Source organism: Hylobates moloch, unplaced genomic scaffold, assembly GCF_009828535.3.
Source record: "Hylobates moloch isolate HMO894 unplaced genomic scaffold, HMol_V3 SCAFFOLD_4, whole genome shotgun sequence".
In the NCBI taxonomy this organism is placed as follows: Eukaryota; Metazoa; Chordata; class Mammalia; order Primates; family Hylobatidae; genus Hylobates; species Hylobates moloch.
In genome coordinates this window covers 55,404,939-55,417,395 of record NW_026652279.1, presented here as the reverse complement: position 1 = coordinate 55,417,395, position 12,457 = coordinate 55,404,939, and the positions used below count along the sequence as shown (strand labels likewise).

The following is a 12,457-nucleotide window of genomic DNA, read 5'->3' as shown; positions in this document are numbered from 1 at the left end:
CATTTAATTTTTAAGAGTGAATTAATTTAAATGTAAATATTAGACAGTAGTCAAGGTGATACTCAGATACAGTAAAATCGGGAAAGTGGTACGTGATTGAATTTGGGGAAATTTGCCAATGACCTGTTATGCGTCTCTAGACAGCAGCATAGGCAAGTGTGTTCTATTCAGTACTGGTACTAGGCGAGATCGGTGGGCTGATTTTCAGTACCTTCAACATTTCAGGAATTCCTCATTAACTCTGTGTCCTGATGATACTCTTTAACTACTAAGGTACCATTCTCTGTGTATCTGGTATTCATCTTCTCTCTCCAAATTTATCTGACCTATGTTCATTCCTTAAATGTCATGCTTCCTGGGAAATTATCTAACAGGTTTCTTCTATAAGCTAAATTTTTGTAACAGCAACATTTACTACCTAAACTATAGGAGTGAATAATTATAGTTATCTCAAGCATTGTGTCACAGCCAGGACGTTAGTTCCAGGCAGAAGGCCTGGATTCTCTTGATGCTCCTTAAATCATACCAGGCCTTTGTGATGTCAAACTAGTTGTGAAGGTGACGCTCCTTTTATTACCAATAGGAGTAATATACAGTTGACCCTTGAACAACATGGGTTTGGACTGCATAGGTTCAGTATATGAGGATTTTGTTCAGTAAATATATTGGAAAAAATTTTGGCGATTTGACAATTTGAAGAAATTCTTAGGTGAATTAGCCTAGAAGTATCAGAAAAACTAAGAAAAAGGTATGTCATGAATGCATAAGACATATGTAGATACTAGTCTATTTTATAATTTACTATCATAAAATATACACATATCTCTTGTAAAAAGTTAAAACTTCTCAAAACCTATGCACACAAACAGACTGGACATGGTGCCATTCATAGTTGGCAGAAATGTAAACAAACATAAAGATGCAGATTAGATTGTAACTGCATAAAATTAACTGTAGTCCATAGTGTACTACTGTAATAATTTTATAGTTACCTCTTATTGTTATTGCGGTGAGTTCAAGTGTTGTGAGTATCCACTTAAAACACCACGTGACACTAGTCATCTCCACCTGAGCACTTCATCTCTCCCATAAATTGCATGTTGTGGTAAAACATGATCCCTCTCTGTTCTCTCCTATTTTTCATCGTGTTTAGTGCAATACCATAAACCTCAATTAACACCATGGGACCGGTATGAAATGCCACAGGTGATGCTGAAAGCGCACCCAAGAAGCAGAGAAAAGTCATGACATTACAAGAAAAAGTTGGATTCCTTGGTATGTACGCTATATTGAGGTCTGCAGCTGTGGTTGCCCACCATATCAAACTGACAATTTCGTCTTGTATACAGATGGTGTAAAATTACACCATGGATAAATATAGTACAGCATTGTAAATGTATTTTCTCTTCCTTATGATTTTCTTAACATTTTCTTTTCTCTAGCTTACTTTATTGTTATAATACGGTATATAATAGACATACAAAATATGTGTTAACTGTTTATGTTATTGGTAAAGCTTCAGGTTAATAAAAGGCTATTACTACTTAAGTTTGGGGGCAGTTAAAAGTTATATGCAAATTTTCAAATGCACAGGGAGTCAGTGCCCCAATCCCCACATTTTTTAAGGGTCAATTGTATATGTTTGTTTGATCTCACAAGAGAGAAAATGTTTCCACTTAAATAGGGAATTAAGTTTCATGACGACTTCATTTGATTACTTAATTTCAAGCCTCGTCTGCAACTGTGAATATTTACTGAGAGTCCGTTGTGTACCAGCCACTATTTTAGGCACTGAGGATACAAAGAATAGAGACACAGTCCCTACTTTCAGATATTTTATAGAGTGTGTATGTGTGTGTGTTCTGGAATGAGATGGAGTAGGAGTAGCAACCAGGGCTAGCAGGGACACAAATGAATAAGTGTGCCGTAGCTCAGTAAGTTCTAGGGTAGCATGCTTAGACAGGGAGTGTCTTTTGGTATAGGGGAGGAATATTATGTCACCGAGTCCAAGGATGCTTAAGGAAGGCTTCCTGGAGGAAGCATACTCTGAACTGAGTTTTCAAGAAAAAGTAAGGGTCAGCCAAACACACAAAAATAAAAAGAACATTTAGGCCAGAAGAAACAGAATGAGCAAAGACCTGGAAGACAAAGAAAGCTTGTCACTCTTGGGGGAAGAGCAAATAGGTCACCGTGGTAAAGATTATCTGGAGCTGGAATTTAAATCCAGACTCTTTCCTGTATACTATGTGATGCTGTATGCGCCTTATAGGATACAAGACCAGAATGTGGAGATATAATCAGAAATTACACCCCTTGACATGAAAGCTAATGATCATTAATATAAAACTAATGAAATTAACTACTGCATTTAGTTAATGGCCCACTATTTAAAATTCCAAAATTCCTCAGAAAGATGCTAAGTTAAAATGTAATTAATGTAATATCAGGTAAAATCAATGTAAATTTGTTTATTTGTTCATTTGTTCAACAAATATTTATTAAAGACCTATTTTGTGTTAGGAATTATGCTGTTGCAGATGCACTGATGAGCAAGCTATGCCCTGTGAATCGATCGGAACACATGACAATTTTATAACAAAAATAGTCTGTCTTGAGCCTGGAACACAAGAGACAACAGCAAATATTGTTCAATATAATCCTGGCCTTGTTTATCAGAATGGGCTGCTTGGAGGTGTCCTGGTCTGCTCAGCAGGTTTATCCCTATCTATCTTTAAGGTGGGCACATACTGTTGATACTGGATATTTTCTGAAATACTCTTATCTTTATTTTGGCTCTTTGTTCATGAAAATACTTTCTGACAGTAATTTTGATTTTCCATCTAGAAATAAGATGTATTGAAACAATGAGCAAAAAAACAGCTGTAGCCTACATCTCTTGCCTATCCTAATCCTTATTTTAGTTAATAATACATTATGTCTGATCAACCAGCACTTGTGCTTTAGCGCTTATAACTATTCTCTGAGACGTGAGATGTCATCACTGCTATAGGAAGTGACAAGACATATTTCAGAATCAAACATTCCGTCTAAGGGAGTCAGCATAAGAGGAGGTTAGTCTCTGTGGCTTATCCTCTCAGTCACTGCCTTTCTCTTTATCTTCTATTAATTGCTTCAGGCAGTTTATTAATTATGGACATTCACACAAATAAAATAGAATAGCACAATAAACTACCATGTACCCAGAGTCTATGACCAAACAATATATTACTATGTAGCTCTAAACACTATCTATCTCTTTTAAAATATCAAAACATAACCTCAATGACAGTGATTATTTAAAAACATACAATAGCTCCTTAACATCACTGAATATTTATTTAATGTTAAAAATTCCCAATTATCTCATATATTTTATTTTTCTTCTTATTTGAATCAAGATTAAATAAGGTTACATTGCAATTGGTTGATAAGATGTTTAAGTCTTTTTTATTTTGTAAGGATCGCCTGTAAATTTGTTTTTCTCACTTGCAATTTAAATGTTAGGGGAGAAAAACAAAACCTAGCTGCTGATTGCATCCCTGTAGTGTCATTTGACATGTTCATCAGTCATCTGTATTTATTTCCATAAAATTAGCATTTGGATCTAAGGGCTTCCTCGAAATCAAGTTTCTCTTTCATTTTATTTATTTATTTTTGACAAGATTACTTCAAAGACAGAATGCTTTCTCAAGAGACACGTAAAGTCTAATCATCTCTCTTTTGTGTGATGTTAGCAGCTATAGATTCTTTATGCTAGACTCTAAATAACTTTTAGATGAATCAACTTATATTTTTAACTATCTTTCAGGGAAATCTTATATCCTCCATACCCTTATTACCTAAATATAGAAAGAAATCATTTTATATTATTTCTTCTTTTTCCAAGAAAGACATATAAATAGAGAAAGAGAAAGAGAAGGAAGAAAGGAAGTGAGGGAGTGGGGAAGAAAGAGGGATAGTGATGGTAGTTTCTTTTGCTGTGCAGAAGCTCGTTAGTTTAATTAGATCCCATCTGTCAATTTTGGCTTTTGTTGCCATTGCTTTTGGTGTTTTAGACATGAAGTCCTTGCCCATGCCTATGTCCTGAATGGTATTGCCTAGACTTTCTTCTAGGGTTTTTATGGTTTTAGGTCTAACATGTAAGTCTTTAAATCCATCTTGAATTAATTTTTGTATAAGGTGTAAGGAAGGGATCCAGTTGCAGCTTTCTACATATGGCTAGCCAGTTTTCCCAGCACCATTTATTAAATAGGGAATCCTTTCCCCATAAATTTTTGCAACCTACTCATCTGACAAAGGGCTAATATCCAGAAACTAAAATGAACTCAAACAAATTTACAAGAAAAAAACAAACAACCCCATCAAAAAGTGGGCAAAGGACATGAACAGACACTTCTCAAAAGAAGACATTTATGCAGCCAAAAAACACATGCAAAAATGCTCATCATCACTGGCCATCAGAGAAATGCAAATCAAAACCACAATGAGATACCATCTCACGCCAGTTAGAATGGCCATCATTAAAAAGTCAGGAAACAACAGGTGCTGGAGAGGATGTGGAGAAATAGGAACACTTTGACACTGTTGGTGGGACTGTAAACTAGTTCAACCATTGTGGAAGTCAGTGTGGTGATTCCTCAGGGATCTAGAACTAGAAATACCATTAGAACTAGAAATACCATTTGACCCAGCCATCCCATTACTGGGTATATACCCAAAGGACTATAAATCATGCTGCTATAAAGACACATGCACACGTATGTTTGTTGCAGCACTATTCACAATAGCAAAGACTTGGAACCAACCCAAATGTCCAACAACGATAGACTGGATTAAGAAAATGTGGCACATATACACCATGGAATACTATGCAGCCATAAAAAATGATGAGTTCATGTCCTTTGTAGGGACATGGATGAAACTGGAAACCATCATTCTTAGTAAACTATCGCAAGGACAAAAAACCAAACACTGCATGTTCTCACTCATAGGTGGGAATTGAACAATGAGAACTCATGGACACAGGAAGGGGAACATCACACTCCGGGGACTGTTGTGGGGTGGGGGAAGGGGGGAGGGACAGCATTAGGAGATATACCTAATGCTAAATGACGAGTTAATGGGTGCAGCAAACCAACACGGCACATGGATACCTATGTAACATACCTGCACATTGTGCACATGTACCCTAAAACCTAAAGTATAATAAAAAAATAAATAAATAAAAAGAAAGAGGGATAGTGAAAGAGAAGGGTGAGGGGAGAGAGAGAAATATCACTGAAAAGAAAGAAACATTCTTAAGAATCTTACAATTTACAGTAATATCTGGCAAGTTATTTCATTCATGCTATAGAAATTCTAATGAATAAAGCCATTATCTTGATACAAATGCTAAAGTACACAACTACTTATATAATTTCAAGTCTCATAAGACCTCAGCACTATGAAGATTATTTCTCGAACTTGGAAATTGTTCTATTTATATCTGCTAACCCTGAGATTGAACACAGTGAACCATGAAAATGAAGATATGGTAACAAATGAAGATGTCACCCATAAAACCTTTCTTTTTTGTCTGGAAACATGATCAAGTAATTTACATTCACAAACTGTAGATTAAGGATCCATAGTGATGGTATTACTGTTATTTTATCTTCATAATAATTCTTACTCTGAAAGAAATTCTGATTTTTAAACAATTTAGAAATAGCTAATTTTGATCCTACTTATGCATTCAACATTATTATGCATTAAATTACTTTATTTTCTTGAAGAGTTGTATTTATTAAGAATAGCTGTCAATAAACTGGTACCTTGATTATGGTCTTCTAGTATATTCCCCCAGAAAAACTCAAGAGCAGCTGTGTGGTAGAGACATAATAGGACAAAGTTATTTATATAGACTTTGGTATAACTGTGACCTTTTCAAACCAGAATCATCTATGCCTGTCTTCATTAGAGTTGAGCCTCAACCAAGATAAAGTTCAAGTAACAGAGGGAACACATCAGCTTGACAAGACTGTCTTCAATATATTTGTAGTCATAATTTGCAAAATGATATGACACATTTTCCCCTATCTATTTGACAAATTGGTGGCTTTTTTGAATTTTATTTCAAAAGCCACATGTGTGGCTGCAAAGCATCTCTGCTTTCTGGTAATTTTATTACAAACAAACACTTAAGGCTGAATGACATGCGGAATGGAGCACCACATTTTTGAAATTGATGAGAAAAATTATGCCTGGTAATTCGTGTGCAAGGAGTCAGATCTAGAATCTAGAGGGAAAAGTAGATGCACAGCCTGGGGAGGTCAATACTGGGGGCTGCCTTTCATGTTAGACTAATCTTGACATCACCATTTTATTTGGCAGCTGTTATCAACACTCCCGCAAATAAATCTCTGCCACTACTCTCAGAGAAACTCCCCCTCATTCTTATGCGAGATGTCTTATAAATGTCCAAACAAGTATTCCTCTAATTAGAATGGGCATCAGATTAATAAGAAAGTTGGATTCTGAATCATCCCTCTGCTATATCCTAAAGCTTTTTGGCAGAGGGAGAGAGATGCTTCATCTCAATTCTTTTTGTTTCCTTGCAGTGTTCTCAGGAACTCCCACAAGACAATGAAAATGAGTCAACAGAAGCACCTCGTGGTTGACAGTGTCTTGTTGAAGATAAAGGTTATTCTTTATATTAATTTATAAAAGACATTAGGAGCATGTTCCCTTATAAGAGGACATTAAGAGCAGCCAGGCATATATTCTCCTCTTGTCTGCTACTGACACCTGGTTTCAAGGAACTCTCAATCTCTGCTCAGACCCTCCCTTTAGGGAGCAAATAACCTGAAAGGCTCAGGAATATAAAAAATTCAGAAGCCAAAATGCACTCTTATATTTGGGATATATCTACTCCTTCTTCTTAAAATGAAAATACATCTGCAATAGTTCATAAGTTATCTTAAAAGAAATGTAGATGGTCAAGAGATCGAGACTGTCCTGGCCAACATGGTGAAACCCTATCTCTAATAAAAATACAAAAATTAGCTGCGCATGGTGGCATGCACCTGTAGTCCCAGCTACTCGGGAGGTTAAGGCAGGAGAATTACTTGAACTCGGGAGGCGGAAGTTGCAGTGAGCCAAGATCATGCCACTGCACTCCAGCCTGGCAGCAGAGTGAGACTCTGTCTAAAAAAAAAAAAAAGATGCAGATGGCAGGCTTAAAGGATAGTTATTTGGAATACATCTGGACTGACTGCATTTTACACACACATATACTCGTGTATTTTATACACACACACACACCTCTCTCTCTATATATATATGTATTATCAAACATCTGAGTTTAACTTACCTTATGTAATTAACTTTATTTGATCATTCAGATTTAGTAACTAAGAACCAGTTTTTACCCATATGCAGTATTTCTTTACTCTGTGGTGCTCTGGGAGATGTGAATTTATAAAATTGCTGTTAAGTTATTTTCATTCTTGTTGGTATACTGAAAAAGAAAACAGAAAAAAACCACATTGAGCTACATACATTCCTACTTCCTGGTCCAAGTAATTTGTTGCTAAGAGACTGTGAGACTTTCTTGGGTTATTTTTAATTTCTTTTGTTTGTGGTTATGTTTTTGGCTTTCATATGTTTTTATTAAGTGTAATATTATCTGCTTTGCCTGGCTCTTCAAAGCGGAAGCTCGACCATAACAACGTGAATGTTGAGAAATACTGTTAACAAGATCAAGATATATACACAAATATGTGCTGCCATCAGCCTCTCTCATAACGGGAAAATATTTAGGAAAAAGAAGCAGAGCGCTTTGTTCAAAGCAACTACAAATCCATGGCCACAAATGCCATCATTTTGTTATTTTCAACTTTGCCCTCTCTACCTTGCTTTTCACATTCGTTGATTCTCCTGTGATGCTTTCTCTTTTTCTAATTTTATCTCAAATTCTCTTCGCTCTCCTGGCTGCATGCTTCTGTTTGTTTGTTTGATTGTTTGTTTGTGTTTCCTCCTACACCTACTCCTCAATTTCATTCTTCTTCATTTTCTTTAGAATGACTTTTTTTTTTTTTTTAATTATCTTACTCTTCCTCCTCATCCTGTCCTCCAGCTATTTGTTCGTATTTTGTTTTTTTTTCTGTAGGGGAGGAAATTAAGTGATTTATGTTCAGTGAGATAGAAAGGAGAGCAGAGGAGAGGACAACAGAAGAGAGGAGAGGACAAGGGGAAGAAAGTGGGAGCAGGCAGGAAGAGACACATATGGTCCTTTTGAGTTATTTAGCTTCCAAATTATGAGAGCTGAGCTAAGGGTATTTGAATCTCTTTCCTGAAAGATAGAATGTCTTCATTGTCAGCTCAGCTCTCATATGTTGGAACCTCCCGATATACACACATTTTACCCAGTTATTAAATTCTAGATACTACTATGAATGGATTTTTCACATCAAATTACGATCCCAATTCAATTGACTTTAAGATAAGAAGATTATCCAATGAGCCTGATCTAATCATGGGAGCTCTTAGATCTGAGTCAAGAGGTCAGAGACTTAAAATGTCAGAGATTCAAAATCAGAAAGAGTGGCTGCTGCTGTCCTGGAAGTAAACAAACACAACTGAGGAGCTCAGGGTGACCTCTAGGAGCCAAGCGTGGTCTCTGGTCAGCATTTAGTAAAACAAATGGGGAGTGTCCCACAACTACAAGAAACTGAATTCTGCCAATAACATTAATGAGCTTGGAGGAAGACACAGCCTCAGAGCAGAATGACAGTGTGACTGACACTTGGCTGCAGTCTTGATTGCAACCCTGTGAAACCCTGAACAGAAAACCCAATTATACCACGCTCAGATAAAGAAACTGTAAGATAATAAATTAACATTGCTTTAAGCCACCAATTCTGTGGTAATTTATGGTGCATTAATAGAAAATGAATACATTTTTCATATATAGATGGCAACAGAGCAAGAGCTTATTAGATAGATCTACTGTTGCTGTGTCAGGCCTTCGTCTGCTAAAATTATTTTTAACAAAGAAAATTTTTTATGGTTTCAGAAAGAAATTAAAGAGTCTCAAAAGACCTGTTTAATTGCTTATAATATTTATATCTACAGGTATAGTTAATATATATGCTGGAAATAATTCATTGTAAGTCCTTTAAATAAGAAATTTAGAATACAGGAGACTGTATGGAAAAAATTATTGTTAACAACATCACAAGTATTCATTGATCTTAACTTCTGGATGCTCAGCAAAGGCAATAGAATCACTTTTGTTTTAAAATTACTATTTCTAAGTGCCTTAATGGAGAGCCTCAAAATACTGTGAAAAAAAACCAAAAGTTGGTATCACCAGAATTTCTTCCCTTTCTTTCCCATTTTTATCTTTAATGGGGAAAGCACATGTCCACGATTTGATGACAAGGACTAGCATAATGAAACCTGGAGGAAGATTTCATTTTTTTAAACATTTTCTCCAGCATACAGTTTGCTGTTAACCCATGCCTCTCCATTGTCTGATATAGATGACACCTAACACCCGTTTTCCTCTTTCTTCCTCCTAAGAGAGGCCGATTAATCCAGAGATTCACAGTATATCTAGCTCTCAAGAAGAATTTTGATTAGTTTTAAGCCAGTCAGCAAATGACATCCCCTAGTCTGGAGGTGCACATGTGAATTAAGTTTTCCCAATCAGATTGAAGAGCAGAAATATTTTCTATGCTTGAAGGAGAAATTTCCCCTTTCCTTTTCTGCCAGTAGCAAATAAGAATTAATGCCACTGTGATGGTCACTGACATCCATCCTGAAACCCCTGGACAACCAGGCTTAGGAGGTAGCTAATTCTGAGGAAAGCAGAGGAGAAAGATTAAAAGGACTTGAGTCCTTCATTACATTGGGCATCTCATTACAGCACACCAGGAGCCCACTCTGCCTCTGGACTTCCACTTATATCAGATAATAAATTTTTTTATTAGTTAAGCCACTTTGAGTGGGGGTTTTTCTGTTATTTGAAGCTCAAATATCTTAACAGATAACATGTGGGATCAACGCTCACTGTCAGTATGCTGTTCAAACTTCAGCTGAGCTTCATTCTCAAATGTAAAGCATTTCAAAGACCTGTAGAATTTCTCTCTAGTTTCCCAGGAAACTATTACATGTCACTCATAGATGTTCCGAAGCACACAGGTAATATTCTATCTCATCACCTCAATGTTAAATCCAGAGAAAGACAAATGAAACGGGTGCCAATAAATCCTCAAGGCTGCAGAGAGAAAAGAAAAGAATGAAAATCCAGGATGCAGCAATCTATTTTACTATCTAATCTCCCTTTTTCCACTCTGTTTTCATTTTTCTTAATGCTGCTCAGAGAGATCCAAAATTAGATATAAATTTTCTTGGAGGTTAAGTCTTCTTTTTGCATTTGTTTCCAGGACACACTTGACCCTCACATACAAGAAATACTGCCTCTTGCAGAGAAAAGATTTAACAATTCTAAGTCCATCATCTAAGATCTTTACTCTCTTTTCTCTACATGATAAGAATAAAATTCAATCACGGACCGAAGTAGGTATAATAGACATTAATATAAATCATTTAAATGCTAATACTCTTTCTCTATAAACATCTATTCAATAAGGCTAAAAGATGAAAATAAAATCGAAAATTTGCTTTTTGTCATTCTGGTAATGCTGTTCTTCATCATAGACAATAAATTGGAGATAACTTCAAGCCAGAGATGGTAGCTTTGCTCAAGTTACTTTGGATGATAATCAAATGAGACTTTCATTTATGTCACAGATGGAAGCTTGCAAGTCAAAACATTCAAAAGAAATGAAGATTTCTACATACCCAAGAACCACTGAGCTAGCCAGTGAGTGAGTCATCATCCATTTATGTCACAGATGGAAGCTTCTAAATCAAAACATTCAGAAGAAATGAAGATTTCTACATACCCAAGAACTACTCAGCTAGCCAGTGAGTGAGTCATCATCCCTCACTTGGCCTGCTCTTTGGCTCCATACTGGCTTCTTGGCTTCTGTTCCTTACCTGCTACAGTTTTTGTTCACACAGTAGCCAGAACGATTCTGTTGAAATGAAACAGACTATGTCATTTAAGCTCAAAATCCTCGAACTACTTTACATCTCACTCAGAATACTATGGTCATGTGGAACCCATATTATATGACCTCTGGCTAACTTGTTTGACTTTATACCTCACCATTCTTTCGTCTCAAAGTTCACTCTATCAGCCCTGACTCTTTGGTGGTGAAACCAAGTATGCTTCCATTCACTGCCTCTGCACCTACGTAACTTCTGCTTGTGAAGCTCTTCCTGGAGATATTTACTTGGCTCACACTCTTTAATCAAGTCTTCGTTGAAATGTCCCTTATTTGAGTGTTGCTCCTGCCTAATCTTTATAAAATGGCACCCTTTGCATCACTCTCTATCCCTTAACCATTTTTTCCTAGCTTTTTTTTTTTCCCACAGCATTTGTCATCATTGGAAATACTGCATAACCATTTATTGTCTATCATTGCCAATTACAATGTGAGTTCCATGACATCTGGAACTTCCCTTTGCTTGTTGCTATGTCCCAGAACCTAGAGCAGTGTCTGATACTTGGTAGGGATTAAGTAATTCCTTAGTCTTGATCATGCACAGAGAAGCACATATGTCTCAGATAATCTCAACTAAGAGCAGACTGAAGTCTCCTAATATTAGAACCATTACCGACTTTTGTACTTTTCTAGGAACTAGTATTTAGCAAAATAAACACAATATCGAAAAGCAAAAACAAAACTAATGAAAGAATAATGTCACTATGCTTTCTCCGGCATTTCATTCAAATACAATTATAACTGGGGCAAAACAGTATTTACCCTCCAAGATGCCTCTATGTTAGAGTCAATTAAAATTCACTTTTTAAGAAAGCTCAAGACCCTACTCTCTTCCTTCAAAATGTTATCTATGAACCACTTGCAATTTGATATCTTAACAAATGAAACAAATTAAAATTTACATTATACCACTTCTGGGCACTGGGGACACAGCTTTCAATTTTGATGTAATTGACTATGCTGTGATCATTTGGATGTTTCTTTAAAAATTAAAGAAAATTAAAAAAAAATTTAGAGGCAGTCTCATACTGTTTCCCAGGCTGGAGTACTATGGCATGATCATAGCTCACTGCAGCCTCAAACTCCAGGGCTCAAGTGATCTTTCTGTTGGAACTACAGGTGTGTGGCACCATGCCTGGCTAATTGAAAAAAATTTCTTTTTCAGAAGGAGGGTCTGGCTATATTGCCCAGGCTGGTCTTGAATTCTCAGCCTCAGGGGTCTCCCTACCTCAGCCTCCCAAGTAGAGAATGTTTCTTTAAGCTCATAGTACAAATATCTAGCATATTAATAATGTCAATACTCTAACTACATTTTGACTTTGACTTCATCTAATTAAGAA

General features: G+C 36.3%; 2 long non-coding RNA genes across 3 annotated transcripts; one reads left to right on the top strand and one right to left on the bottom strand.

Annotated features, from left to right (window-relative positions):
• The first annotated feature begins 427 nt into the window (after positions 1 to 427).
• Positions 428 to 10,563, top strand: LOC131383250 (uncharacterized). Of its 2 annotated transcripts, XR_009213141.1 has the most exons (5): positions 428 to 748; positions 1,154 to 1,275; positions 2,521 to 2,736; positions 6,600 to 6,681; positions 10,431 to 10,563. It is a non-coding gene; the product is annotated as an uncharacterized LOC131383250 (long non-coding RNA). The 2 variants fall into 2 exon arrangements; XR_009213142.1 differs by lacking the exon at positions 2,521 to 2,736.
• On the bottom strand, positions 5,815 to 10,415 carry LOC116466989 (uncharacterized). The gene is made up of 3 exons (XR_004247696.2): positions 10,055 to 10,415; positions 7,410 to 7,498; positions 5,815 to 5,861 (listed from the first exon to the last, which is right to left on the bottom strand). It is a non-coding gene; the product is annotated as an uncharacterized LOC116466989 (long non-coding RNA).
• Positions 10,564 to 12,457: the final 1,894 nt, after the last annotated feature.